The sequence below is a fragment of the Scleropages formosus genome, chromosome 20, assembly GCF_900964775.1.
Source record: "Scleropages formosus chromosome 20, fSclFor1.1, whole genome shotgun sequence".
Taxonomy (NCBI): domain Eukaryota; kingdom Metazoa; phylum Chordata; class Actinopteri; order Osteoglossiformes; family Osteoglossidae; genus Scleropages; species Scleropages formosus.
The window spans coordinates 15,546,357-15,574,036 of record NC_041825.1 but is presented as its reverse complement, the minus strand read 5'-3'; the positions used below and the strand labels follow the sequence as shown (position 1 = coordinate 15,574,036).

Genomic DNA, 27,680 nt, shown 5'->3' with positions numbered 1-27,680 from the left:
TTCTTTAAGTGTTGAGACTGAGAGGTATTGCATTCAAGTTCATTAATTTAACACAATTCAATTTACTTCCCAGTCAAAGAGATGAAGCTTCAGTAATTCCTGTTGACCTCAAGCTGGCGCGCGAATATGAAAATACTGCGTTCCGAAAAAGGAGCGAGGGATAATTGCTTCAACTTTAAACTCATTATCTCGGAATACACAATTAGAATATGAAGCCGTAACTTAATTAATCTTGCTTTAAAGTGCAAGCCTTCGAGGATATGTACGGGAGTTTCATATGACAAATTTCCTTCCAATTATGTGACATTATCAGAACTTGAGCTAAGAGGACACCCCTCTGTTCTGGTCAATGGTTTTTTTTAATCCCCAATTAAAGGAACTTCTTCCTGCCCTATGCAGTGATACATAAAGCTAACCTTTTCCTAACTCTGTTAATTGAGGACAATTTCGCTTCTCACATCCGCTCATGCAAAGACTTGAGGGAGTCCATGATCACCCCTCTCACAGATAATACTCTAAGCCATACCGATTCAACCCTCCCCTGTCACACTCTTTGCAGATCTGGCTGGAGGGCCTCCGCACCGAGGGAGCACCTGAAGGCGTTAACCTGCCCCAGTGCCGCAGGGTACAGAGGAGAATCTCCTTCTCTTGTTGTGTCTGCATTCAGCTGACTGCACTGACAGGTTTGAAAATTGAAAGAGCTGGGTGCCCTGGTCCACCTGGAGAGACGGGCTCCTTTCAGGAAGCCGCCCTGTACGCAAATTGAATCTCTGCTTTGAAAGACAGCAGGGAAAGAAAACCAGAAGACCACTGGGGCAGGGAGCCGCAGCGCTCTTTTGGTGCTCTGCAGGATGGCTGCGCTGTGGGAGGAAGCTTGATGCCGGCCCCCCCGGGCATCGCTAACGTCCGCGTACGGCGCTAACGAAACTCCTTTCATCATCGAAGCGGTGCTAGGAAACAATGGGACATATGGAGGGAGAGGACCTATGTGGTATGTTCAGAGCGATTTCTGGCTCTGTGCTGAGGGAGCGGTCGTGCTGGGGCTGCTGGAGAGGAAATGGTTATGTTGTCTCCCTCTCCTCCACTTTACGAGCAAAGTCAAGGGTGACTCAGGTGCACAGCAGACACTGTAGTGGGTACTGGTGTGAACTCGAAACACGTGCAATTGCAGGGTTTTGGACTCCACTCGCAATTAGGAGCACAGCTATCGAACCCTTCCTCCGGCTGCCTTCCCTGCGTTCGGTCACCGAACAACTAGCTCCGTAAGCCTCGTGAAGTCCGTGTAAAAAGTCTACATGCATACTAACGCTAGATGACAACTTACTTTCAGAGTTTTCGTTCTGTTTTAACGAAAAAAGAAAAAATACAATTATTTACTAAATAAAGTAATGAAAAGCATGTGAGTTGCATCACAACGACGCTCAGGGCAATCCAAGCAGTGCTGCGTACAAATGGTCTGGCAAAAGTCATGACGTAAAGGGAGCCCCAGGTGGCAACTATAAGCCCCCAGCTGTTACATATTCCAATGGGAATTTATAAGGAATGGAAAGGTGGTGTTGTTTTGTAGATGAACTAGCCGGTGTACGTACACACACTCACACACACGCACACACACAGGGGCCGTGATAATGTGATTAGGTAGTGGACAGGGAGTGCGATCTGTGGCCCGACACTAAAGCGAAGAACACTATATAACCGTGCCACACTGAATTACGCTCTTCACATTGCAGCGCCAGGTCAGTGGCTTCCATCTACCGCTGCAGATCTGCGACAGCGCCGCACCTGCTCAAGGCCACATTCCGACAACCTTACTTTTTTCAAAGTCCAGATTTAGATTCTTTCAGGTTGCAAATGCATGCATCACCGCAGATTAGCCAACGCTGTGCCATCCCAGGAAGAAAGTGCAGGAGGGGCCAGTGATCTGGTATATAGTACATTCCGATCAAAAATGTGTGTGTGTGTGTGTGTGTGTGTGTGTGTGTGTCTGTGTGTGTTTCTGATATTGCCTGAGTGATGCTGGCAGAATTTATTCAGTTTATGAAAATTATGCCTTCGCAACCGAGCAGCCACAATCTCAAGTGAGGTCATTTGTGAGCTGTGCTGTGTGACAGGGGAAAGCGACTGCTTATGAAGTGAGCACATTTGTATTTGTGACCTAGTGATGATTCGATGCTTGAGTGCTGCCCCATTCTCAAAATCACAGAGAGTGAAATAAAAGGAGGAACTCTCAAGTGTATTTAGCATAATTCTGATCATGGTCAAAGTTTAATGGTTAATGTTAATGTCGCTGTCAGTCCAGACAAAAGTCTGCTTGGTGTTTTGTCATGCATTTATAGTGCCTGTTAAAATTTTGAACAATTAACATCTCAGTACCTTACATATTAAATGTAAAAAGAGCCAAATACATGACATTTAAAAAGTATTATTTAGAAATATGTTCCTAATGTGTTAGATATTTATGTAAGATTCATTCATATCATGGGCATTTTGTGTTGAATATTTATCTTCACTGGGAATGAAAGTGCATTTCAAAGAAATGTTTGAAGACATGATCATTACTCGCAGGATATTCAGCATGCCAGAATTTATATTGATGCTATCAGTTTAAAAAATCCTGTAATGAGGTTCTATTGACTGGCCTTTCAAAATATGTATGATAGGAGTACTGTGGTGTACTGGCGTTATTTAATGCACTTTTAGTATTATTCTCAGAGCCGTAGGTCGCTTTGGAGATAAGGGTCTACTAAGTAAATAAATGTAATGCAAATGTAAATGTAAACGTATTAAAGGCATTAAAACATCAATCGTTTTGGGAAAATAACTTAATGAACAAACGAATTAATTAATAAATAAATAAGCGTTGTACTGGCAAAATTTAAAATTTCCAGTAGCACCTCTTTGACCTGAAATGAACATTTAAAATCTACGTGACAGAAATGGAATCTGACCTGAACTACTGCTTTGCAGAAATCTCTGCTCACATGAACTGTCATTTTCATAACCTGAATCTTACCATCATGATGTCCATAGACAGCATTAAAAATGTTCTTTCTTCTAGACCTCCTTTTAACCTTGCAATCTAGTCCACTTTCCCTCCCATGGACTGTCAAGACTATTCCTTTTGACCCCTGAAGTGCTCTTACTCTGATCATGTCAAAACGCTGTCCCAGTCCTGTCTGTCCTTGATAAATGACATCAGACAGTCCTCGCCACATACTCCACATGCCTCCTAATTCAGGCCTTGGCCTTACTTCTACCATGTTACTTATACTGCAGCAAATCCCTGCAAGCAATCAGACTCCTCATAATGTTCCCAAACAAGTTACAGCCAAGCTGTCCTGCACCATTCCTGTCCGCCTCATCAGTTTCAGAACACCGCTAGATGGTGGGCTAATATTGGCCATATTGATGTAAGGATCCTGAACCGTACAATGCTAGACATGAATTTCTATTATTGCGCTTCACGTGCCACGGTAATAATATGTAGGCTATAATATATGCAATGTTGGCATGTAGCCAAGAGGATTAAAAATGACAGACATCTTGCTGCTTTAAAACCAAAATCAAGGGGCGAGGAGGATGTATTTCACACAAGGAGGATTAATAAGCTGGGGAGGGTCGCGTGGGAACAACATCTTGTTGTGTTAAGCAACTGGACGGCCATTCTCAGTGACAGCAGACAATCAGAAGCACGAAGAGGGACAGGAGCAAGGGCAGGCACAATAACAACAACGGCGGCGGGATGGCATGCAGCGTGCCGAACAATGGGATGGCGACGCGGCACAGGGCACTAATTACACGCACTACAATGAGTTATAATCAGGGAAATTACAGGTCAAGGGCCCCCGCTGCTCGTCATTACCATCCGCAGCGTTCGGCCTGGGAGGAAACCCACACGCGGGGAGCATCCCGACTGCACCCCCCAACCCTCATCCCCCTATCCTGGCTCCGCACTGCCATACCAAACCTCTAATTCCTGCACAAACACTCGAAAAAACGAGGGGCTTTTCCTGTCACTCAACAAGAGTGGAGATGGGAAAGGAGCTCAGTTTCTTTCTACAGAGCATGACTCTGCTCGTGCTGGCCGCTTCCTGTGCCAGGTCTTTATTAATTTAGCAGCGTCAAGGTAGATTTAACGCTGGTGTTCTAAACAGTCTTCCTTTCTCTGGTACACCCTCGCTATTTTTCTTCTTGTCTTTCAACGAAATCCTATGCAAGATAGTTTAAAAGACACGGATATGCTGGAGGAAAAAAGAAAAGAGGTACAGCAAAAAAAGACGGGAGAACGCATTTGAGTAGGCAGCGAAGGATCATGGAGCCTGGTGGAGTGCGTGGTGCAGGGCTGCGCACGTTTACATAACAGGATCAGCCTATTGTTCCTGTTACTTAGCGAGAGGAGAGGCACAACGACGTCCACCCCGGCGTGTCACACTCTCGCAGCGCTCCGCGATTTTAACCTTGCTCTCCCCCAGCTAGTGCAGTTTTTTTTGGACGGCCGGCTTCTTCGACTCTCTGGAGGCCGTGGCGGCTGCTCGGAACTTACTGTCCGTGGAAAAAAATTAGCCCCTATTGAACCCGTGGGTGGGGGTGGAATCTGTGGTCTAACAAAAGCAGGAGATCAGACACAATGCCAGAGAAGCTCTGAAAGCGCAGGGTGTAAACTGTGCAGTTAGAGGAGGACAGCTGAACAAACAGCTTGGCACTGTAGTCCAAATAAGAAAAAGGAGCTCGGCGATGTACGGAGACAGTATTTCTCCAACAGCAGAAACCTCTCAAGTCTCCCCTTCTCTCCTTTAAAAAAAGTGCCATTAAAAAAACAAGACAATCGGTGAAAACATACATCTTACTAATTATTTTACGAAAACCCCTGTAATGAAAACGTGGTTGTGGGGAGATTATTTGTTGCCGTCCGAAATTGTACAGCGCAGAGATTCTAAACTGAATTTCGTAATAATGTTTGTGCGGCGAGAGTCATAAATCACTCAGCGCGCCGCTTCACCGTAATATAAAGGCCCCGATCCTTTTTTGTAGACAGTCAACTACAAAACCATTTCTCCTCCAGGGTCTTCCCACGGGTCTCCCAGGGTCTCTAACACTGGCTCCTAATTGGCTCACAGGGGAGCGCGGCGGTGCTGCGTCTGGAGTGGCTGTGTCGGTCCACCCGGGTGTGCCGCTGTGCTGTCTTCATCCTCGCCACCTCTGTGCTCTGTATATCTGTGTGGAGCGTCCTGTGTCTGCCTGGCGTACAATGGACATAATCAATAACTCCCCAACAACGGCAACTTTAGAACTATTTATATATTGCCTTTCATACCATGAGTACAGCTCAAAGTTCTTCACAGAGTGAAAACAGAAGACACTGTCACTAAAAACTGAGATAATAAAATGATTAATAACTTGCTTTTCTTGTTGTCAGAATCTGAATCCCGAGGTATCGTGAAGCCAATCCACGAGAAGAGAAGATTGACGCTTCTTTGTTCACTCTTAAAGTGCAGGGCGTGGTATACGGAGACGCTTGGGTGGCTCTGGAGGGCTGAACGAGCGAGAACTCCACGCTAAGCCAAATTCGAGGAGATCAGAGTCCTCTGTGAATGTTTCACGTGGTCCACGCAACTTCGCTGTGAGTGGAGTGTTTACACTGTTTGGTTTGGTGCTGCTGTCAGTCGCTGTAGCACCAAGCAGCCGCACAGACTCCTTGAAAAGGTAGCATTTCACATGGCTGAATTTCCTGGTGAGATCACAGCCACACTTCACTCCCCCCGAACGGGTTTTGCCAGGGTCAACAATGCCATGTGAAGTGGCAGCTTCTCGTGAAAGCGGTGGAGTGGCCTGTGATTGCTTGGTCAGTAAACACAGACAACATCACTTCATCGTCGCAGATCAGGGACAAGAATATACAGGTGGGGGCCAGGGCCGTAAGGCAGGTGCCTGCTCCTTCAGCCTGGCCCCTGCTGCAGGCCTCTGCTGCTGTACATTTCTCAGCAACATCAGTGAATCTCCATGCCCATTCTCCCCCTGTGGTGGGTGCCTTTGTTAATCACTCATTAGACTAATTGGTGTTGGTGCAGAAGACACCAGGGGCAACAAAATGCTCCCGTTCCCCCAAACCTGTCAGTGCAGAGCAGTGATTTTAAAGAGAGCAGAGAGAATGAAGAGCAGGAGGAGCAAGCCCCTTCCTCTTTCCCCAGCAAGCATATGGAAACAGAGTGGAGTTTCAGTGCCTTGCTCTTTGGAGAAGCTTTGAGCAGCCAAAGTCATTTAGATCTGGATACTGCTAGTCTTCACACTACAACTGTATCTGTGGAGCGTATGATATGCAAATTAAAACGCTAGGGCCTCCAAAGTGGTTCCCTGGTAAAATTTTACACACCCTGTGGTGGAGATCCGTTTTCATGTTCCTGGAACGCCACACCAGTCATGTGTGGCGATGGTGGCAAAGGAGCACCAATTGACATGTGTTCCTTCGTGTGGGAGAGATGTCTCAGGATGTCTCAGTTTCTGTGCTAGCAGCAACACCTATGGTTGCCTACTGGGCTCTGAGTGGAACAAGCCCAAGAGTTCCCTCAACCCTGTAGTGGGATACATGAAGGCGACGGTGTGCAGGGAAAGCAACTCAACTTGGTGGCTCACAGTACACACAGGCGGAGATGAGCAGATGTGTTCACCCCTCCGGTGTTTGTGCTTTGTGTGGGAGAAATAATGATTGAGTGACTGGCCATAACTAAATTAGGAGAAAAAGAGAATGAAAGAAAAGTCATAAAAATTAAACTGTAGTCTTTACTCTGTTTTCCAAAGTAAGGCACTGAACAATCCTCAGTATGTTGCCTTTACAAGATTTTGTTTTTCTCTAAGCCTCAAGGAATGGCACTCCTGTTTCAGACACTTTGGTCGCTATCCAAGTCATTGAAAAGCTTACACGGGACATATTTTACCAGTGGAGCAGGACAAGAACGGGATGGAGTGTGTGGAGATGTGTATTATATTACTTCCCCAATATGTGTGTGCGAGTCAGAACCCTGTGGAAGATGTGCTCAACAGACATATTACAAGTCAGCCAGTGGGTAAAAGGGAGCAATTACAGTTTCATTATCGCCGTGAATGAGGTACTCCACTCTCGAAGTTTCCATGCCTCTGTTAACCGTTTAAGGTGCTAAATGCACGCTTCGCTTGGCCCATTAATACAGGGGTGACTGCAGGTCCAGCAGCCATTATGCAAACGTTCACAGAAATGATAGCTGTGCACTTTTGAAGACACCCCAATCATTAAAATATTCTTCCTTTATTAAAACGTTCCTCGGAACTGGGCCTCTCTAATCTTAGGATTAACATTGCCGTTCCTTGAGTGAGTACATCTACAGCCGCGTTATCTTATTTGGAAGAAAGTAGCACATTTTGACACGTTGATCAGAATGGGATCTTATCAAATGGGATTTATATCTTGTTTTCCGACTAAAGGATATTTGGAAACGCTGTATAATGGGCATGAACCTCGATGCTATAAAACAGCTCATTTTCTTTGTTAGCAGAATTTTCCTTGTAAACATATACATCAATATGAAACAATATGGAGGAATTGCCACAAGATTAAAGTGTTTATTGACTCACGCTGCTGTGGATATTAGATAAATATCAGGTGAAAATAATCCATTTATTATATGTTGCACAAACGCTTCCTGAATAAAGTACATCAAATATAATTTGGATTAACTTTTCTCCTTGCGTGAATGTTATGTCTTTCATGCAATATTCAAAGCAGCATTGCCAACATTCTCCTTCCCCACATCCCTCACTCCCAGAGTCCCTTACTGTGTATGAACACAGAGGCGAAGCAGAACCATGGGACATTTGTAGCACACAAACACACGCACACACACACACACACACGCACACACGCACACACGCACACACGCACACACGCACGCACCAATCTTGACCTACAAATCAGTTCCTCTGCCTCCAAGACTGGCAGCATTAATAATGCAGGAAAAACATTTTCAGCTTGTCTCCTTTTGCTAGACAAAGTTTTAATTGACCCCGCCTCTAATCCAGTCTATTTTAATGCAGTTCAATGTGGACCTCACAAGCTATTTTTCAATATTGTTTACCGGCAAAGGTGTTTAAACTCACATAACATTACACCCTAAGATAAATTCTCCACTTTCCCACCGGAGAAATGGAGGGTAGGCTCTGTATTCAGGAGAGAATAGAAAGTACAATAATGAAAACCGGTGAAAACAAAAATATCAATTGTAATATCACTGGCAACAATGGATTATTACTAAGCATTGGTTACAGTGTCAATAGAGCTAACTATCTTTAAATGAATGTATGTCATTTGCACAGTTCAAAAGACAGCTTGTTTACTTTGCCTGTGATAATGAACTTGAGGGAATTACAGAACCATTGTAAACTCAGTAACTTCCTTTGTATTGTTGGCTAGAGGCAAGTTAAATGAGACAGAGAGTGTGCTTTACTCGATTTTTTGTTTTTTTTGTCATCCCCTCTTCTTGATATTTCCAAGAAGAGAAAAAGCAGCCCCCCTTCCCAGAGTAACGCCTTGCTCTACTCTGCTCACGACATTCCACGCCTCGTTCACAAGACAAGAACAAAATGCCGAAAGCATTGTGATGCGCTGTTTGAAACACTGCCAACAAGTGTCACATCAATCAAGAAAGCAAAATATGCAAAATTGTACACAGGGAACAAAAAAAAGAACTAAACAAAAAGAGTATTTTCACAGTTTATGCATCATATGAGACATTAAGCAAAATGTGCGGCAATCAGCCTGTAATGAATCTGGATTAAGTTCCTAATAAACCTCAGAGAACAGAACATTAATATTTAACTAGTGGTGCTTCTGAGTCGTTTTCTTTTTCGACATACTTCCCATTTTATTTGGTGTGTTTGATCTCTTGGTGTCGACTTATTTAACAGTCTCACAATGTAGGTCTTTTATTACCCTGTAGGTTGTCTCACCTCAGACTTTAAGTGTAGAAAACTCAGCGCCACAAGGATGCTCTATTATATTTACACTACATACTAGATTTTCTGTAGTAAAACGGTGTATCCGCAGCTAGAATTAGTATTGTATATATTTAAGTACAGTCGGGTAGCCAAAGGTTGAGGATGGACTACAAAGTAACCCATCAAAATAATATGAAAAACAACCCAAGGTCTGACAAATCAGGTTAATTTATTATCTTGTGGTTTTCATATACACGAACTGCACAGAAATCCATCTCTTTTCACAGACCTTTCCTGTAAACGAATCAACAGTGCTTAGACTACAAGCCATTCAGGCCCACGTTAACATGTGTATTATATATTTTAACACAGAATCAATTTATTATGAACAGATCAAAACGTGAGAAATAGGTACATTTGTGCCAATAGCTGACTGGCTGCCACATTAATAAATTTTTTTCACCAAACTCAAGCAAAGCTTACCAGTGCAGTATCAGTCCAAATAAAAAGTCTCCCGTCAGCAAAGACTGCTTCTGGAGAAGGCAATTTGTCGCCTTCACAGACCTCAGAGGAAATGGAGTCGGGATTAAAGGGGTTCCGTTTATGGAGTTTTAGTATGGCTTTCCACCTCTGACGGCCGGTCACCTTTACTGTCGCTGCGGAAACGGCGGAATTAATCTGCGCAGTAAAGAACAACACGCCGAGGCTCCGTATCTCTTGAAATCGCCTTCTATGAATCTCAGTTGTCATAGTACCTTCCCAGATTCACCACAGGGAGGGACGCCTTAGCAGAACTCTGCTTTAGCACCACTGTGAAACCGTATGTTTCCACACATGGTCGCTCCGTCTTTGTGAGGAAGCCTCTGTTCCACGCAAGTCTACTAAAATACCTAACAAAAGGCTGCTCTATAGCATGGGTATCACACATAATCTGGAAAATCTAGACCAAGGAGATGCCGCCACAATCCAACTTTGCTGGATACGCGTACATATGATGCAGCAGTTGATCCGTGAGGAACGCGAAAGCTGTATAGTGAATTAAAGCTGGAGAAATGAGAGCAGCGAGTGCGGCCCAGGCGCTCTCCTTGCCTTCAGGGGGATTAGAATATACACACATGGAGATCTGGGGTCGCTGTCCTTAGCACTGCTTTAATTTCTCTCCGGTCAACATGTGATGGAACACGGCTCATGCCAAGCATGTAAAACGTTATGTAATTACTTACAATAGCAAAGTGTAGCGAGATAGCTGCGCGTGGGAGGAATAGAATACATTATACCCGATGCCGTAAAGACAGCACAATGCTACAGCTCAGGAGATGAGACCTTCAATAAATCATTCTGGTCACTGTAACCTCATAAAAAATGAGGCTCCTCACATCACCTGCAATGCTGGTGGCCAGCATGAACTCTTTTTTCTATTTATGAACATAATCGGGTGGTCCAACCAGGGAGAATGGGGCAAGCAGCAGCCCGCTCCCTCTCTCCAATCTCTCGCTCCCTTCTTTGCACATATGCTTCTGGATGATCCAGTGGGGAGTCCCTTTGCTTCAGGGCGTACCACCAGCATCCAAACGCAACCATGGAAAAGCCCTCAAGAGCGTCTTTTAAATGAGGAAAGGATCAAAATCGTGCAGTTAGGTGACCCTTCCGTCTTGCTGAAGGAAATGCACATTGATCTCATATCGCAGGACCACGGGGCAATGATTCCAGGATTCCAAAAAAATAAAAATAAAAATTCATCATACTTACTGAGTGTGGGTTTTAAAGACATACCACAAACACATACCACAGCTGCCTCTACTCATGACTAGTGTGGTTTATAGACAGATATTACCCATGACAGCAATTACAATACAGTATGCAGATTGTTTAACTGGTTGATAAATACAAAATGATTGTTTATAGTCCATGGCGTCCTGTGCGTGTCTGATTTCTGCCATTTCTGAGCATCTGTGCGTATTTAAAATCCTGCGGCAGCACTCCGTGCAACTTGATGACTGGTAATTCAAACTACACTTATGCAGTACACTTATGCTAAAACAGTCCCTTAAATCAAATTCAGTAATCAAACTGGATAAAAAAGATTTTTTTGTTCGCAAGGTGTAAATTTAAATTACAGACCAATTGGATACAGTAGTGAACGTGTTTTCAATAATGTGTGTACGTGTAAACAGTTACCTGGTAAGACGGACATTTTCATGAAGCGCTCCATTAAACGTGCTGATGTTGGGTGAGTTACACTTGTCGTTCCTGTTCCAGAAGAGCCCAAGCTAAAGGCAACATTTTACATATATGCACGTAATACTGAAACTAAAATGAAACTGCATGTATATTACCTTGTTTAAGACGAATGAAAGAGAGCTCGATCACACCCAAAGAAAGCGCACTAGTTGATAAAGAGATAGAAAAAAGAAGAGATTCATAAAAGGCTGAAATTAGAAGAATTCAGAATAGAAGCCCAGAGGAAATAATGAACATGATTTAAAAGGGGCAATAGGAGAAATAAGGATGTTTTTGAAGCATGAGATCTGCAGGAAACGCTGGAATAATTTATATATTCACAGCAACTCTAAAAACACAATTAGCTGGTGGACTGAGGGCTATTTAGGTCAGGGGATAAATATTGTTTTCTGTCTCAAGAGACCATTTTTTTCTCACATGTATATTTTATACAGGGAAAGGGCACAGCCAGCCCTGCAAAATGAGGATTAGATTTAATGGTGAATCTCTTCAAGATTCTGTCTTGGAGTCACAAACTTGTTACAGAAATCTGCTGCAACATTAGGCCATATATGTAGTCACTTTAGCGCGAGAAAAAAACTGTTTGTGCCTTTTGCTTTATCTCCTTTTAAGAATTTGAAAGTGTGGGAAGGTCAATTTCCCAAATCCTGTTGGCAAATTGTTCACTTTTACAACTAATGGAAAACTCAAACAAGGGAAAAAAAACGCTGCTGCTTTAAAGGGGAAAAATGATAGCAATCCTGGCACTTCGCAAGATACAATGATTTCAGTTTCTTATCACACTGTCAGAGCATGTCGCTGTCAAAATAGCCTCAGCAAAGTGCAGACTGCCTTGTGACAACAAGCTGGTCATCCTACAATGTTATCCGCTACAGCATTAGCAGTTCATAACAAATGCAGGGTCCGCAGCTGGGTGCCAAATGTTTGTAGCCAGAAATGAATAATCCTCGGTTTCCAAACAACATAGCACAGCCTTACAAAACAGCATGAAAACAACATTTTGCATATCCTAGACATAATGAGCAATACAGTGTGGCTTAATAGGTCACTCCAAGCGCATTTAATTCTGTTGTCTTTAAACTAACTACACTTCTAGCTGGCTGTCTTTCCTTGCGTTTCAGTGACAATAATGTTTTGGAAATGCACAATCTGGTTTTTAGTCAGATGCTTTAAATGAAATGAGTCGTCAGATGTTACAATTAACTCTATAAATATTTGACATTAAATGAAATACGTTTCAAATATTCTCACTGTGTAAAATCACACACGCGCACTGGCTGAAACCGCCTGTCCCGAGCGGGGTCGCGGTGAACCGAAGCCTGACCCGGCAACGCAGGGAGCAAGGCTGGAGGGGGAGGGGACACACCGAGGATGGGACGCCCGTCTGTCACAAGGCACCCCAAGCAGGACTCGAACCCCAGACCCGCCAGAGGGCAGTCACAGGCCAAATGTGCCACGCGACCCAGCCCCCCAAAACTAGGCAACATCTCAGTGAAAATTTAAGTTTGCATTAATGCTTCAGATCAAGGTGTTAAGTAAATACTAAGTGTCATCTTTTATTATGCAGGTTGGAAAAACACCTTATAGCACAAGTTTTGCAGTAACTATAAGAGATCATAGCTAGATGGCAGAAGTTGCCATAATAAAGATGCATTTATCCAAAAGTAACCTACACAGCTTACAGATGTATGATTTTTATATCTTTATAGAGCTGGATGCATTTTAGCAAAGCAGTTCAGGTTAAGCTCTTTGATCACATATTCCACAGCATCATGCTGGGACTTAAACCAACAACCTTTATGTCAGTCCATGTGTTTAAAAGTCCAGTCCCTTCACCATGATGCTGCCTGCCACCACAGTGCTCAGATATCACAGAATTGCTTCCGTTTTGAACTTTCTGGCATCTGACGTGCTTCAACTAGAAGTTTAGCACCACCAGCGGAGGTGCAAATAAAATGTGGCGTCCCGTGCGTTTACAGTGGGAATGTAATGCATAGCTGCTGTCCGCCCTGGCTCTGCACTGCGTTTGGCACTGCTGTATTGACATTCCCATGACAACCCCATCCCACGCCTGCGCATCGCTGTTTCCCCTCTGCCTCTCCACCGCTGTTGAGGTCAGCCACCTGCAGTGACAATCCACTGCGTAAACGGGAGTATAAAAAGGCACAGAGGTACAGGAGGGAACCGGGCATTAGATATGTCCTGTGACCTCCAAGGTTAGACACCGAGGAAGCCTGCGGTGTTGTCCTGGGGTTCCTTTATCATCTCGCCTACCTATTAAAGGACAATAATGACACACATGCTTTCACTCTTTGAAAGAACGGTACACCTTCCTAAGAGCGAGTGGGGGTTAGGACTTGCTGTGTGTTTACCCGACATCTAAGTGCAAGCAGCCAGACAATTAGAGATGAAGGGGACAGCTCAAAAGAGGCACGAATTTGACAACAACAGAAACAAGTGATCTGAAGACAGTCACCTGTGGACAGCATAACAGCATTCGCCCTCGTCTTTGTCACGCTTGCCTTTGATCCTCCTCTTTTCAAGCCTAAACTGGTTTCGTAATTGAAAGTCCTGTAGGCACCCAGAAGGGGAAGGGGCTGAGAAGGGAAAGGGAAGGCATCAACCAAAAAAGATCAACTCAGCCCTCTGGCTATGATGGAGTGACAGCCGAAGACGGAGCAAACGAGAAGTGAAGGGTGACAACAAAAGTGGTCCTCCTCCAAGTCGAGGAGTCGAAAGTGGAAGGGAAGGTGCGAGTGTATGCGTGTAAATGCAGGTCTGTGACTCCGAGTGTGTATGTGGACGCCTGCGTGTAACGCTCAGCATGTCTGTGCACATGTGTGCACGGGTGTAAGTGCACGCATCGTTTTTGTTAACCCGTCCGGATCTCACAAGCACAGTCTGAAAGGACCCCGAAACCGTTATTGTTCCACAGCCTAGCTGTACGATAATAAAAACGACTGTAAAATAGTTTGTTCATAATTACCATTGATCGAAAGCCGTGAGTCCGCAAGCGTTGATTGATCAGAAATTGACAGAAGTTGTGTGCGTTTTCAGTTCGCCGCCAGACTTGGTGTGGCTTAAAAACACACTGCCTTCTTGCTGATGCAGAACAAAAGCAGTTCTCTTTTGGCATTTTGTGGGGGTGACCGTATGCGTGTTTCTCTCCTCCACGTAGCGAAGCTGCCGTACAGCGAGATGTGAAGTGCGGAGTGGCTGCAGTTGGTAGCTGGAGCAGCGCTCAGGCCCGGTGACTCATCTGCCTGTGACAGTGAAAATCCCCATAGGTGCAAACTTGTAACATTGCAAATCTCTCTACTTGTAGACTGTGAAGCATAATTAAAATATTTTTACACGAAACCACAATTGCTGGATTTGCAATTCAGATACTGGTACAATAAATTTCATATTGCTAAGTAAACAGCAGATCTATAAGATTCATCAGATCAAAGCAATGCTGTCTGTCATTATGAATATTACATTAAAGGGCAAGTTTTGTGTTATACTCAGCCATTGTGCGATATTATCAGCTTTTCATCTAGTGTTTTATTTTAGCATGATGGCAGGAAAGAAATATTAGGCCGAGTGTAACATAAACAGCATTCTAAAATTCCAGGTGCTCAAATTAGTGAATAATTAGTTCAGTAAGTAATTAGTGAAAAATGATCTCCCACAAGAGGTGAAGTCACACGATTGTGAACTTAAAACAGACGGAAAATGCTGACTTGCATTAAAGAATAGAACGAATGTGGTGTATTTAGGTAATTCTGGTTCAATCTGTAGGCCTCTCGGGTGTTACCGTTAGGTGTACGCCAGTTAATTGAGGCCTGCCATCACTTCGCATGGTTCACGGTACATTTAACGTACACTGACCGCGTTAAAATCGAGCGCAGGAACCCAGGAAACCGTAATGAAAAGCCGTGAGGGGAAATTCATTCTGTGTCAGAGCTGGAAACATGACTGGGGCATGATGAGGGGATAAATGGGGATGAGAAACAACCGGAAAGGGAGAGTGAGAGAAGGAGGTGATATGAGCACGGCACGCGGTCCCTCTACCTTTCCAGAATGCCGCTGAAACATTACTGAGTCACGACGGCATCAAACGGTTTAAAGAGAGCGGGAGGGAGAGAAAGACGTCCTTTGTGTTTACACCAGTCTGGAGCTCTGTGATAAGATGGCTATCCCCGAACACGTGTAGCCAAGACAATATGATGCCCCTTTGTCACTGTTGTGTCGGGGAAGGAAAAAAACTTTGCGCAAAAAAAAAAAGCCAGCGCTAACGTTGGATAGAGTTGCCATTTATACAAGGGTTTTACGCACTATCGGCATGGATTTGAACTGCACATTAAAGAAGAGCCGGGGTGTGCTGCCAAGATATTTTGGGATTAGGATTTTATATTAAAAGAACTTCCTCTGCTAGAAGCGGGCGCTGTGTTTTTCTTCTCCCTCTTTTTTACCCAGCATTAAGCAAAAGCTGACACAGTTTAGGCTAACGGAAATAGCAGTATCTGTGCGGAAAATAAATGCGGCAGTTTCAATTCCAGTTCGGCAATAGACTACGTTTTCTCATTGTGGGAGTGCAGCAGCAATGCGTAAAAATAGAAATGTATCTAGGATGTTATAAAAAGGAATCGGTTACCTCATGAAAATATAAGTAAAACCTCAAAATCTACAGTTGAGCTAGAGCATGCACGGTTATGCTAGGGTACCACTGCAAAAACAGATGTTGCATCAATAACCGACCGCACACAGCCCTTTCTAACCAGCTGTACTGCTCAGGTATCAGTCCAGGCCCCTGCCTTATCCTCCCTGCTGGCAAGACTTCTTGTCTACGCCGTTGGACCATGATCCGGAACGCTGCTCCGGACCGTGCTGCAGCCTCCCCGAAATAAGCCTGTGTGACTCCCATCCTAGAGTGCCTCCCCTGGCTAACAACTGTGGACCGCATCGGATTCACAACGCCGGTGCTGCTGTTGCCTCACGGGGCAGAATGGAGTTCGACTCGCGATACCTTCACATTTTAATCACCCCGTCCGCCTCTGCCCAAGCCCCCTTTTCCTCCAGCCGCAGCTTTCTGCACTCTCCCCACACCACCTCCCTGATAGTCCCTCGCAGCCTCGGCTCTTCTCGTCACCGGCTGCCGTGTGGTGGAATGAGCTCCAGGCCACCGGCAGGTCCACGGTCTTGCTCGCAATGCTTCAGTCCAAGCTAATAACTCATCTTTTCAGGCCAATCCAGAGGTGACATCCCATGGACTGCTCATCAAAACTCCAGTAATAATCTATGCTTTACTTTTGAGTGCGCACATGCTCTTTGTTGCTTATTATGCTGAACTCTGGGATAGAGCACCTTGAAAGATACAAACAGCGATGACAGTGGCGCGGAGAAATGGCTGAGAGAGGATGGGATGGAGCTAAGAGCGAACAAGGGTGCGTAAGTGCATAGTGCATTGCGGAGAGGAGCCGCAGCACAACACACAGGGCCTTGTAAAAATTCCAGACCACCACCACATTATCATAGTGCAATATCTCATGAGGACAGCAGAAAACAACACAACACATCCTGTAAGGGAACAGGAGGTACTCTGAGAAACAGCGGCCAGGTGGCCAACCCCTGCCTGCTGCTTCCCAGGCCTGTTTCCCAGTCACCAGCCGAGCACCATCCTGTTCCTCTCTCCTCACCCGATTTCCATTTCTAATAAAGCTAATGGCGGCACCGTCGGCCGAGCTGTGGGTCAGCCCCTTTCCTGGAATCTGCTGGGGACTGCCGTATTTCAATGTAGAGAAGAATCTGTTTTCCTCCTGTCAACTGTTTAGAGAACACCAGATAAATCAGTGGCAAAGATTGGAGTTGGAGCCTGTGCGGAATCCTGATTGGACTGCTAAACTATGAGACGAGGCCCAGCTCATTTTAGACACATATCAAATTCTGAAACAGAACTGACAGTTTCTCCTGACTGAGCGCTATATATATACATGTGTGTGTTCATATCATTTATCAGCTCTGTGGGGTCTAGAACTAAGTGACATACGATTTAATGGAAGTTACAGTATTTGATGCCTCGTGTTGACCATCATTTTTATTACAGCACACACACATAACCCTTAAAAACAGCATTCGGCTTCTGTCCGTTATTATATTCTGTAAGCAATTCTTTCAGCAAAGAGCAGCAGAATTATGTTACTGGCTAAAGTTCATCATCAGCAGAAATCGGTTGAGGACAAAAGGGAAATACTTGTTGATACAATACTTGAATTTCCATGTCCAAATTAAAATATGCCACGCATAGCAGGTGATTTAGCATTGTCTGTCTTGCCAGGGACAACTGGTATTATCCACTGGTTGTACAACTGCTAAACAAAGCTGGGAAAAAGAGAGAGAGGAATGCAGTGAATGCTCTGGAAGGGCACCCAAGATGCTCCTGAGCCACTCCATGAGATACACCCGCCTGCGTGTGAAGAATGACGTGTTATCTCACACACTCTGGAAATCCTTTAGAAGAACATGTCTTCCATATGTGTTTGTGACACATGGATCCATTTTTCAGACTCTCCATCATCTCATATTTGGATAAAAACGTATTCAAAGAACCACTGAGTCCGTATGTAATCTGAAGATTATAGCTTAAACGAAAGTCTGCCCATTCCATATTGTTCCTGTTCTTTCCATAATGCTCAGTAAATCCCTGGAGGCTAATAATGGAAGCTACAGCTGAAACTGCTAATACAATTGTCATATCACATTAATCTAGGTAGTTCTTTCCCTAATACTCATAAGTGTGAAGACGAGAAAACGAGAGTTTAAAATATCACAGGCTCCGTTGTTGCTTTCGACTTTTCATGGAATGATGTCACAGCCATGACAGTCTTGACACTGTCAGTGGTGTTGAAGGCTTACCAGTTGTTTTCTCCATGCTCAAGGATCTTTACATGTCCTACAGTTGGAGAATTAATTTAAAATGTGAGTAATTTAGATAAAGGCGTTACAGGTTAATTGACGGTATTGCAGCAAAACAACTTAAATACACATTTCTACACAAAGTTAACACATAAGGAAACAGCAGGTCTCCAAAGTCCTAAAGTATTAGTTCTGGACTTAGAACCTGAAGGTTTCTGGTTCAAGTCCCAGGAGGTGGCCCCTCCTGTAGTACTCTTGATCAAGGTAGTTAACCGAATTTCTCCAATAAAATGTTAAAAAATATCCTAAGTTTGTCCTCTTTCAAACTGGCTTTCTTGACTTCCTGGGAGCCGCCTGCCTTGGCAGAAGCATATAGACACAGGAGGGACGCATGATTGCAAAGAATGTTCGAAGTCCCAGATCCCCAGTGCGGGGACACTAGGGCATGGCCCAGTGTGGATGCCTCTTATTTAAATGTACCAGTGGCATGAGGAGGCCTGAAGTTAAGTGCGTCTAATCGAGATGAATGAGTCTGTTCCCCAGCCTCCCAGCGGATGCGGCTGTACCCGGGCCCTCGACACTTCACTCATTAATTACCATGAATTAATGGTTTTATCCATGGCAAGTAAATAAAAGATTGTCACAAGGCTGCGAATCAAGTGCGGCTTTTATTAAATACTGTGAAAATGTCAGCCGGTTAGAGCCGCATTAAAGGGACAAACAGATCAAACTCCATTCCAATCAAAAATAATCTTCATGTTACAAGATTAAATTACCCACTGCCTGCTCCGGAGAGGCTCAAGATGTATTGTCTTGCTCTACTGTAATTCCTAGATTAGAGACGGCAGTCATTTGTAACCTGGGCCTACGAGCCCCTCGGAAACCTCCCCTGGTTACAGCTTTTTCAGAATCCTCACCAAATGAGGTTATTCACAGGCAGCCCCAGAGGCTGAGGGGCCCAATTAGAGAAGTTCTTCATTTACAAAGTGCAGCCCATGTTTGTAACGCTGAGGCCTTTGGCTTATTTTAGCCACCGAAGGGACAATGTGGTTTCAAAGTCAATCAGAAGGTCACTGGGGGTGGGCTGAAGAGGGGGACTAAGTGGGTTGTAGGCAGAAGACAACAGACTGAATTTTATTTTATTAACATCCTCAAAAGGTATCGTTAACAGGCCTTATGTCTGAAACTATCTTCAAATTATATTATATTATAGATTATAATTTAGAGTATCATTTTATATTGTAACATTGCCAGAATATTGCAGCACTTATCCACGAAGGCTATAAGAGATAACTCCTTAACGGAAAGAGCTGTGAATAACTGAGACTTGGTTGAATTTTTAGATTTACTTTTACAGTTATTCATTTACCAGATTCTTTTTTTCAAAAGTGATGAAAAAATGACTTCGGCTGTTACCCTTCTTTTAAGTGACGTACAGTGCTAGATACACTAAACTACTTACAATCATTCAACCATCTATATATCAAAACAATATGATGCACACACACACACACACACACAGAGTACATACATACATGCACAAGCTACAGGAAATTTAGATTCATCAATTTGCCTGAAACGCATAGTTTTGGACTGAGGGAGGAATCAGAGCATCTGGAGGAAAGCCTTGCACACACCACACAAACTGAGCAGGTTACTTTTACTGTAACTGGGGCTCCAAAGCACTTCCATTACTCAGGCACTGAGTCTGTATACTTGCTTGATCTGTGTGTTACACTTTAGCAGCAAATGATCACTTTCAAACCTTATTTGGGTGTCATGGCTCAAGGTTATTCATTTTTAAGTGAATGATATACATTAATTAGATTTTTTGATTGACGGCTGATAACCCCCCCATTCCTTTCTATCATATTTACCCGGTCAGTCTATAAATCTCTGTGGTGAGAAATGTAAATGAACTGATATAAAAAAGAGAATTACTTTGAAGTAGCCTTGGATACTTTGGATCCATTTGCTAGGCTTGTAGTAAATCGCTACCTCACTCCGCAAACAAAGCATTATGCAAATGACATTATACAATGAATCACTAAGAAGGAGGTTTCATAATTTCATTATTATTAATGGCCTTAGGTGTAGGCTGTGGGGTCATCTTACCTTTTTATAGAAGGCAATATTTACAACATAAATTGCATGAATTATGTGGGTTATAAGAAGGGCAAAGAGCTTAAAATATCATTTCCTTCTACAGCAGCCGAGGCATATTCCCCGACTACCCACGCATCCATCAGCTCTTCTTATCTATTTATTTATTTTTCTGCTTCACAGGTGGCATGTGGAGCGTGAGCCTTTCACTTAACGCTCGCACACAGATAGCTACAGCAAATTACATAGTGAGTGCCCCAGAACCAGCAGAGTGGGACAAGTGTAGGAACACAGCCCGCGGCCCACGGCTTCAGCGCTAAACCCTGTGAGGGCTGGGAAAAAAAAGCAGCACAAAAGAAATCCTTTATCATGTTCAAGTGTCTGGTCCATTTTATGGGAAACACTTTAACTCCTGCTGGAGCATGGTAGGTATTTTGTGTGTTCGCTGTTTGGTAATCCATATATGTATGCATGCAGTCCAGGTAAGTTTTCCTCTAGTAAAAGTATATATGCTTTATAGCCCCTTGAGGACATTAATACCAACCGCTAAGCAGGGTCACCTTTACCTAGGAGAGCTGACGAGACTGGGAGCCTTGATAGGGATGGGATACAGACTTATTGAGAGGAAGGGATGGGAAGATTAGAGTATTGATCCTGCACAGCAAAAATCTCAATCAGTCGCAGGTTGGAGTTCTGGCTGTGAGAGAGCGAGAAAGAGAGAGGGAGGAAGACAGACGGAGACACATTAAGACAAAGCAATGAGCCTGTTTTCTGTGGACCGTGTTTCAGAGTGTGAATTTGTGCAACGGGATACGTGCAAAATGCAGGCAGCTCAAGTTGAAGAGACACATTTTTTTTTTGCATGTGATGTGTACAGGGGGGAGGGCTTGGCCGGGTCCTGCTATTTGGTGGGTCTGGGGTTCGACTCCTGCTTGGGGGGCCCTGTGACGGACTGACGTCCCGCCCTGTGTGTGTCCCCTCCGCCTCCAGCCTTGCGCCCTGTGTTGTCGGGTTAGGCTTCGGTTCGCTGCGACCCCGCTCGGGACAAGCGGTTTCAGACAATGTGTGTGTGTGTGTGTGTGTGTGTGTGTGTGTGTGTGTGTGTGTGTGTGTGTGTGTGTGTGTGTGTGTGTGTGTGTGTGTGTACCCACATCCCTCTGTATATGGCCCATGTGCCGGCTCATGACTGCTCAGCAGCCGACAAGGGATTGATTGATACTTTGGAGAGCTGGGGCAACATAGCAGGGGGTAGGAAGGATTGAACTTAGAGGGAAAAGGAAACGGAAGGGGGAAGACAGTGGCGCATGAGGATTATTACATTTGCAAGGACTGTAGGTAAAATATCACAAATAACACAATTAAATAACACAAACAAAAAAACATCCCATCAGAATATGGAATCTCCTTTTTCTTTCACATTTCTGTGGAGGAAACAGAACCGCTCAAGAAGCTGAGGCTACAAGGTGATGTGGATTTGAAAGAAAAGGATAAGTTAAAAGCAATTTTATGCTCCTTTGTTTAGTTGAACGTTGCATTGGGTTAGTACATTTTTTCTTTGTTCATACAGCTTCACAGTGTTAGAATTCTATATTAAATAAAAAATCATATTTACGGACAATTGAAATCCTTGAAGGGATCTATTGTAACTTGTGTGGATGCATTGTTATATATTTATTTTACTAATGCTATGTCTTTCAGTAAATTTACAACTATACAGTACTTTAGATTTCATTGTCAGCCTGGGTGTTTCACATGTGCTTTGCATTATTCCTCTTCCACAAGTTTCTGGTTTTAAACATCATTTAAAAATTTGTACTTGAAATTAGAGGGCCAAGTCAATTTCAGTGGCTTGCAGAAATTGAGTGACCCGCAATAATCCCGTTTTAACTATTCATTTGACATTTACCTCGAAATGCGCATTCATATGCAAGAGTCATTTGATCCTGACTTGTTCTCGGGAAAGGCACGGCAAAGTCGATTTTCTCGGTGTCCGATGCACTTGTTGAACACTTGGAGCAGAAGTCTGTGCGGATCTCCGTGGGCTGGCGGGGTTGGTCAAGCGGCGCTCAGGTCCACTAGCACTAATGCGCAACACAGACGGGTGCATATTCTCTCTCTCTCCTGCTAGCGCTAACGGGCAACGGAGCCGGGCACATACTCTCCCTTCCTCCTAAATTAGACCGCTCAAATGTGAACGCCGGGAGACCGGACAGCACTCCTACGTGTTGGGGAATAGCCCAGGTCCGGTCATGCAAGCTGGGGCTCCAGGCTCCTCCCCGCGTCCCTCGGTTCCAACATCTCCCACACCCCTTCACCCCCTCTCCACCTGTCCCTCGCGGCCTCCGCCAGCCTGCAGCAGCACCGCCTGCCTCCCAGGCCCCGATGCACACGGCAGATGGTGGAATGGGCGTCAGGTAGCAGCCTCCTGGCACCGCAAACATCTGTTATCATTACCAAATGCTAATTGCCATCAATCAGGACAGCACCTAACCACATTTATATGCAGAGTTCATAAAGAGAGAGGGGGTGTGTGGGGGACAAACAGAAAGGAGTGATGTCTAAATTTCCCCCAGAGTTGTGTCAGTAGCATGTAGGGGAAGCGTGCAGCCTGGCAGCTTGTACCTTACTAATGTAGCATCCAGGGACATGCGGCAATGTGCTACTTACTTCATTAATGGAAGATGCCCGCTAACGTAATAACACCCGCTGTGGAGAAGGGCATAGCTGTCCATGCCAGGCCCAGCCAGTGTCCAGGAGATGATAAAACCCAGCGGTGCCCACAAAAACATCAAAGAGCTTAAAAAGTTGCACTTCGCTTGCTACTCATGAATAGATGGAGAGTTTCACAGTGTGAATATTCCTCCCCGCATCAGTCGGTGTCCCGTCTGGCACGTACACAGCCGAGCCCTGTGCCCCATATTTCTGGGATAGGCTGTGGACCACCATGACCCTGCATTCGGACAAGAATAGTGATTTAAACTGAGAAATCTTTTACGTGATAATGACAGCAATTTGTTGAATAACAAACAATTTGAACTTTGCTGTTTTTTCATCTCATATTGTGTGTAGCGTAAACACGTCTTTTGTTTCATCCGTAAAGTTAATAAAATTAAAGCCAAATTCTCTTTTCATCATGGAAAGAACTAAGAGGTTGTTGCAAAGCAACATGCAAAGGGACACCTGCACAGTTCGCTGTTTGCCAGCTATGAATGGAGGCGTGTGTCCTTGGACCAGGTCGTGGAGAGAGAGGAAGCACGCACCTCCCATCTGCGCGCTGCAGGTCTGGGGGTCCGCCCGCCAGGCCTTGGGATCAGGATCAGGCCGGAGAGGGCGGGGGGCTGGGACGAGGGGGCTGAGTAAGCGCCGTTGCCTTGGCTTCTGCCGTGTGCCATGTGCGCCAGGGAGGAAGGCTGTGGCCGGCGTCTGCTAGCCCTGCCGCCCTCCCCCGCCTTGCACTGCCGCCCATATGCCTCGGTTCCCAGGGGAGAGCATTGACGCCGGCCCGTCCCAGAACCGCATGTTCGCCGATGGACCCCCCGCTACGGCGAGGCATGTCGTTATAAACAAGGCTCTGTTAATCATCTGCGGCGACTCGCTCGTCCCTGTGCATTCACTTTACCCGCGTTTCCTCCACACCACTGCAGTCTGCTTATTGCATTTTAAAATAGAGGAGACTCGTTTCAAAGTCACTGTGCCTGCATGCTGAAAAAAACAATATGTCAGCTGCACGCAGAAGTTGAGAAGCTGAGTCCGTTTTCATTTTCCCACACGTCGTCAGCAAACTTGCGCCAAAAATGCCACAGGCACTACGGGCCATGGGCTACACTCTGCAGTTTACGGAGGAGGCCAGCGAATGAAGGATATGAGCTGTTACAAACCGTAGGCCTGAGCAAACCCCCGTCAACGATGTGGAACAACACGACCGAACCTGACCCAAGCACCGCAGACTCGAGAAGAGAATCAGCGTAATTCTGTCTCGCGGAAACATGCTGTCAGATTCATAACCGCATAAAGTTCGGCTCTAAGTCGGACTATGGGCTGATATGCTACGTTCCCCTGTTACATCTTCTTTTTCTGGTTTCATCATATCCTGTGAGTCTTCCACTGAAATTTATAGCTACTGTCACGAACAGGACCCTTAGTTGCTTGGACATTTCATGAGCGCAAGACTATAAATGAAATTGAGGGAGTTGAAATTAAAAATGCAACTTCAAAGCCTGTAGGTACAATTTAATTTTTAATATGTTTACAACTTCAGTGCAAGCACCCATTGCTTTGGTTTTTTTTTACAAGTTTTCGAGTTGAGGGGGTATTTCTTAGGTTGCGGCTCAACACCGCAGATTCACACAGGCAGCGCTGCATCTTGAGGGCCAACAGCCCAATAGAAAGGAATCTGTTTTCGCTATTTTGATAGCGATGACAGGACACGGTCTTCCGTGTTTGTTAACTGCTGTGCATTACACACAAGAAAGCCGAGTCGCCTGTTAAAATTGCAAAGCTCCCCTTAGCGCGTTCCGCACAACAGCTTGAGATTGTGCAACGCTAATTGTACCTTGTGTCGAGTCGTGTCGCTCCTTTGACACGTCTTCCTTGTTTTTTGTAATTGCTCCGGGCTGCAACTTGGCTGTTCTCAGCACTCCCCACCCGCCGGTCGGGAAGGGGAAAAAAAAGGGGGGGGGTGGTGCGATGACGACGCTACTCAGAGGACACGGGGCTAGGAGGTGTGCCAGCCACTGCGAGTGCTCAGCAACGATCACCTTTATGTGCAAAGACATGTGTCAACGTCAGCAGTCGTGCTGCCAAGTGAACAGGCACTCTCTATGAGTATGCGTGCGTGCGTGCGTGCGTGCGTGGTCCTTACCACGCATGCGTCTATTTGTATATGCGCGAGTGAGTCGATACATCGACACATAGGTGTACGTATGTGTCTGTGGGAGTTTGTGTAGAGACATATGTGCATGTGTAAAGCCAAGGGTGTGTGCGTGTGCGTGTGCATGTGTGTGCGCGCACGCTAATTTGCTAATGTGTCAAAGCAGGCACATTTTGGGGCAGCTGTCAAGGGGCCCGCACATATGGGCCACCACCAACTCATGCCAAGTCTAAACTCTGCGTTTAGCAATACATCTGGAGCTGGCTTCCACCATTAATCGTCACTAATGCCCAAACGCGCAGCTCCTCCGACACACAACAGCAGATAGGGATTAGTCATGGACGGAGTCGGTGACCTGGGCAGTCGCAGTCAGGATAACCATCTCTCTTTCTCTCCTCCCTACCTGCCATCTCCTGCCCTCACATGTATTCTTTCAAGTTCAAAAGAAGATGTATTGTGTTATTTCTCAATAATGTCTTGCCTTCTCTGACCTCAGCTAAACATGCTCAGCAGTTGGTGTAGTATTCCAAAAACTGGACACGTGAGAAGAGGCTGTGACAAAAGACCGAATGCTTTTCTTTTGAACCGGGTGCACGACTTACGCCCAGCCTGGTTATGCTGCTTCGCAAAGTAAATGAAATATATAACACAGTAACTCTACTAGGGAGAAAACAACTGGTGGAATTTGAACTGGTGGAATGTGAATTTCTCAAGTTTTTGGTATTTTTGTTCAGTTGTGCCTGTCATCTTAACACTAAAAGGTAATTGAACTTGATGGTAATATCGTATAAAGGAAAAATACAAAGAAAGCATCTCTTTGTCTATAAGACACACACACACATATACACACAATGATTTTTTTTCTTTAATAAAGGAAAAAGTTATATTAAGGCCAATAAAAAACAAGTACAAAATGGCAGTCAAGCAAGAACACATTTTGAAAATCTTTAATATTTTTTTAATGTCTTGCACATATTGCTTTATTGCTTCTTTTAGGAAAATTGCATTTCACTGCCTACACATTCATATTTACTTTCAGGCATAAAAAATAAGTTATTTTTATACTATATGACAAAGAACCAATGTGCAAGAAGCTTATTAATTTATGATTGGACAGTATTGATTTTTGAACTGAAGAGAAAACGGTCAGTCTCGTCACTATACCTGTGAAGAAGGTACTTATATTTCCGAAGCAAATATTCATTAAAAAAACAGGTGAGCCGCTCTTTGCCGGTAAGAATGTTCTAGCTGGACAAGGGCATCTTACTGAGGAAAATGAATGATGTAACTCTTCCGTACGTATTAATTCTTATTTGGAACGATGAGACCTCAAAATCATCATATATTCATACGGATATATCTTTAGAAAACCCATGATTTCCTGCATTTCGATTAATTGAAATAGATGCAAATGACTTTGAACTCCTGGCACTCGTCCTTGCTGGAAGTGTCAAGACAACTGAATGTGCAGAAGAGCGATAGCATACGACCTGCGCTGCTCGTTTGAAAAGACGACATCGGGATGAATGTCCCGATTACTCACTTGGGCACATTTGAATTCCACAATCGATGAAGAAGAACCTACGGACATCACTATAACTTGCTATCAATGTCTCTAATTACCCCTACAGTGCCTTTGGCTTTGTGGATGTCCCGAAAGTACTTGGTCAGATAATAGCTCTTTTTTCCTGCAACACCTTCAGATTCCTCTTCTCCCAGTACAAAACATTAATACATTTTCCAGGCCACTTTGGCCGCTTTCGTTGAGGTAATATCCAGGCCTTTTAGCGGCAGCCTCACGAGTCTGGACGTAGTTCTCGGAGCCCAATTTAAGCCGATGCTAAGAGGAAAGCCCGCCACAGCACTGTTTAAAGTTACAACACCCCTGTAGTGCTCTCTAACACCTCCAGAAGATTGTGTCTTCTCTCCACGGGCTCAGATAAGAGAGCCCTTTTAATAAGAGATTTATTTAACAACCGAGAGAGGCGTCTCATCGCTGGGGTGTGATGGCGGTGGGGGAAGAGGGGATGAGTGAGCCTGAGTGGATTCTCAAGCAGTCCGTCTGCTGCGTTGCTGGCCGCAAAGAGGCCCCTGACAATCAGACAGGAATGCAGACGCCATCCAGGGGTCCCACAGCGGGCATATTTGAGTGGCATCCCTCGCTGCATGCAAACTGCGTGTTTTTACACACAAACAGACAGGCTCACACGCGCACAAAAACCTACCCACGCATACGCACACAGAACGCCAACAGGGCCGAGGACATGCAATTCTTCACCACGCTGTCCTAGATGGAAGAGGCATTCCAAGCCCCATTACTTTACCCCGGGTAAGACTGCGCAGGGAAAAAAAAAACGGAGGGAGAAAGGGAGATGTGAAATAATGGCTGGCGGCAATCTGTGGTGCGCAATGTCTAGGTTAGAAATCAGATCCTGAGTTATGAAGAAACTGTGTAGTCTGATAAATGTCTTCTGGAGACTCCAAATGAGCAAACTATGGCTGAAAAAGTCAGAAAGAGAAAGAAAGCATATGAAGGCATGGGTATAAAATAAGTGAGGAAAGAAAATAATAAATTAAATACCACTGTCCAAACTCTGCGATTTGG

General features: G+C 44.7%; 1 protein-coding gene across 5 annotated transcripts in view; it reads right to left on the bottom strand.

The window, feature by feature from the left end:
- The window catches only part of rbfox3a (RNA binding fox-1 homolog 3a), a 430,902-nt gene that overhangs the window by 312,714 nt on the left and 90,508 nt on the right, over positions 1–27,680 (bottom strand). Inside the window, exon 1 of one of the 5 annotated variants that reach the window (XM_018761813.2) lies at positions 9,448–9,852. The exons of the other annotated variants lie outside the window; for them this stretch is intronic. The gene's annotated coding sequence lies outside the window, so the exon portion shown is untranslated. Of the gene's footprint in view, positions 1–9,447; positions 9,853–27,680 lie in introns of those variants that run through there. 5 annotated transcript variants of the gene reach the window in all.